Here is a 3,529-nt window from a genome sequence, read left to right as displayed (position 1 = left end):
TATCTGTTCCTGATCCAAATGTATCTATACTAAGGCTGGAAGATAGAATAACAATAAAACCAAAATGCATCTGGAAAGTAATAAAAAAAAAAGTAATAAAAATAATTTGATTGTTTTTATGCTGGAAGTATTTTTCTTATTAATACAGCACACCATCTTTCTGATCTGCTACTGCTTGGATAGGAATAATATTATTTTAGTTGCTGGAGTACCATGTCATTAAGAATTATCTGTTTCTTGTTGACTCTGGAAATGAAGGCCAAGAATAAGTAAAATGTTGCAAATTCAGGACAGAGTGTACAATAAAATCTGGAACATCCAGGATCCTGTGTGTAATGTTGAATCTTTGTATCAAATGACTCTCATTGGCTAACCTGATTGGAATTTTTGTCATTGGCACTAAATTGTCAACAAGAACAACTGCATTAAGTACTGAATTTTTTCTGGGGGGGAAGGTGTATTAATGATTTCAGGTGTAAGGCTTCCAAGTTTTTGCTTTATCTCCTAAAAAGCTTTGAATCTTATTCTAGGTTATATGTATTACTGATCTTGATACTCCTCTGTACCCAAGTTCCCGTGGCCACTCTGAACCAGTTGCAGAAGCTCCAGAGGAATTTCTTTTGAAATGTTCTGCCAGCAATGCCAGTTTATACAGATGGCTAATAAACATACAAAAAGATGCTAAACATCACTCATTATTAGAGAAATGCAAATCAAAACCACAATGAGCTCAAATCTGGTGCTCTGAGACAATCTAGAGTGGTGGGATGGGGTTGGAGGTGGGAAGGAGGTTCAAGAGGTAGAGGATATATGCTGGTGTACGATGGAAACCAACACAGTATTGTAAAGCAATTATCAGTCAATTAAAAATAAATGAACAAAATAATGCCAGTTTAAAGGATTTATAATATTCGTTGCTGAATTTCAGGCATACATGCAAAGACAGTTACAGTTCTCTTAACAGACTTCAGAAATTGAACATTTGTTAGGTCATTGTAAGGTCTCAATTCTCCATCAAATAAATTGAAGCTGCTGCTTCACAGTTTAAGCAGAATCTAACATCTGGCTGCTGATTTTCTCCATTGATGTATTCAGATCGCTTACAAAAGGAATGACCCAATCTCTATCCTCCACCTGTAGATGACTTAGAGTTCTCATGACCCAAAGCTCCTGAGGCTTCACTTAGAGGAGCAGTCCCATGTTCCCTTGACTCTTTAGCTCATTTACAATTTTCCCAGTAGAAAGTTGAATTACATGTAATTCCCTGTATCCATGTTCACTTGAATAGAACCTTTACGATAGAATGATGTGGTGACGGAATGATGTGGTCATCAGCTCCTTAAAACAAGTGAATGTTTTCCCCAGTAGTGGGAAAATGTCTGTGGGCTCTTAAAGACTAACTTTAGGTCTATCAGATTTGGAAGATTTGCATTTCACTTTGTCTTTATACAGTTCTGCTAATTTATTTCTTGATACATCATCGCTTTGTTTTCAGGTTTCCTGGCAAGATCTTCATACTTTTATTAAATTCTGCAAATCCTGGGCTTGTGCGGGCCACAGCTGTGAAGACTTCCTTTCCTACTCTGGCAAGGTGCTGCCGTCACCATCTGCCACCAGCTCCTGGCTTCTTATGCTTTTAATGTTTCTCCCCACACCCTCCCCCCCTACCTCCATTTTGTCCTCCTCTTTAGTGTGAGAGGGCTTCCCTGATAGCTCAGTTGATAAAGAATCTGCCTGCAATGCAGGAGACCCTGGTTTCATTCCTGGGTTGTGAAATTCTTTAGTTTGAATCAATTTACTGATGTCTTTGCTGACCATTGCTTTTTGCCTTTTTCTTGGGCTCATTTTTCTTAGTATTGATCTACCTTCTTTTATTATTTATTTCAGAGTAAGTCTGTAGGTGATAAACTTTCTAAGTCCTTTCAACAGAAAAAGTCTTTTTATTTTTGCACTTGAATGATGATGGTTGGGCTGTGGGTATAACTCTATTGTCAAAGATTTTTTCCTCTGAATTTAAAAAATTCTGCTTCTTGTATCCTGGTTTCCAATGAGACTTAATGTTCATATGATTCTCATACTTTTGTACTTCATCTATTTATTTTTTCCAATCGGAAATTTTCAAGATTTCCTCCTTACCATGCATCTGAAATTGTGTCACACTAAATCTCATGTTAATCTGTAAAAGGGATCCAAATTGGCATTTGATGGGACCTTTCAAACTGAAGATTCACGTTTGTAATTTTTTTCATTTCTAGGATATTTTGTTCCTTTGTGTATAACTTCCTTTCATATTCTATTTTCTCCTTCAGAGCCTTATTATTAGCTGATGTTGAAAGTGTTAGATCAATCCTCTGGGTATCTTAGTTTAAAAAAAATAAAATACTTTGTATATTTGGTGTTGAGCTATGTGCTGGAAAAACACATATTTGCTCAATCCTCCTGGTCACACATGTATCCTTTACCTGGGCTTACTCTGATCACTCTTTTGAGGATTTTTGTTGCTTCATAATCATGTTCAGTTTTTCTGTTGATTAGAAAAAGTCAGTGTGATATCTTTTGCCACTCAAGAATGTTATAATTCTTCTAAAGTCTTGTTTTTGCTCTCTGATTTATTTCACTGCATGAAAGTTTCTCTATGCACTGCTGTCTCTTTTAAGATGCTTTCTCCCAAAGTTAATTATTGGGAGAAAAAAATGGTAATTATTGGTTGGCGGCTCCTCCTTTACCTCAGATTCCCGTATGACTGTACACTCTTCAGCAAAATGGGGTATGAGATAATGTCATGGTATACATCATCATCTTGTCAGTTACTGTGGGCAGGGGGATACACTCAGAGGTAGGATGTTTTGGCAGCTCATCTTCCACAATCAGGTGCTCCCTTTTCCTTCTTTATGTCACCAGTCACCAAGAACATGGTCCTTTTTCTTCATCTGACGATCTTCTATCCACTGCTCCCGCCTGAAGGCATATACTTCTGCTGGAATTTCGTGGCCCCAGGAGACAAGAAGGGGGGGCCTGTGTGGAGTGGCTGACATGCTGCAGCATGCTGAATAATCAGTGCGCTGTTGATGACTCCTGAGGCCGGGAGCTCCCAGGATCCGCCCTCTCTAGGCATGGCATGCTCTTGCGGCTGTTTTCAACTCCTGTGGCAGTCTACTGTTACGCACATTTGGGGCTGTGATCTTGTTTGTCCAGTTTCCATTTGCCATCCTTCTTTCAGGGACTCCTCATGGTTTCTGGCCCACTAAGGGCCCTCCTTGTTATCCAGGGTGATTAAGAATTTATTCACCTATTTTCATATGTTTTGTTATTTCTAACTATCTGGGATGAGAGGGAGAGGCTGCAGCAGGAATTCAGTTTCCAGTCTGGGATGAGACCCATCTCCCATATCACTATCTCTACTATAACATGCATCATGCTTGTGATAGGCAGCATAATGGCCCCTCCCCCCAAAGAGGTCTATGTCCTAATTCCCAGAATCTGGGCAAATGTTACATGTACACTCTAATAAATTTACACAATGTTATAT

The 3,529-nt window shown here is 38.8% G+C and overlaps 1 pseudogene; it reads right to left on the bottom strand.

Moving 5' to 3' along the window:
- Window positions 1–902: 902 nt before the first annotated feature.
- On the bottom strand, window positions 903–1,674 carry LOC122426132 (annotated as a pseudogene).
- Between the last annotated feature and the right edge of the window lie 1,855 nt (window positions 1,675–3,529).

Source organism: Cervus canadensis, chromosome 24 (assembly GCF_019320065.1).
Source record: "Cervus canadensis isolate Bull #8, Minnesota chromosome 24, ASM1932006v1, whole genome shotgun sequence".
NCBI lineage: Eukaryota > Metazoa > Chordata > Mammalia > Artiodactyla > Cervidae > Cervus > Cervus canadensis.
This window is presented reverse-complemented; position numbering and strand designations above follow the sequence as displayed.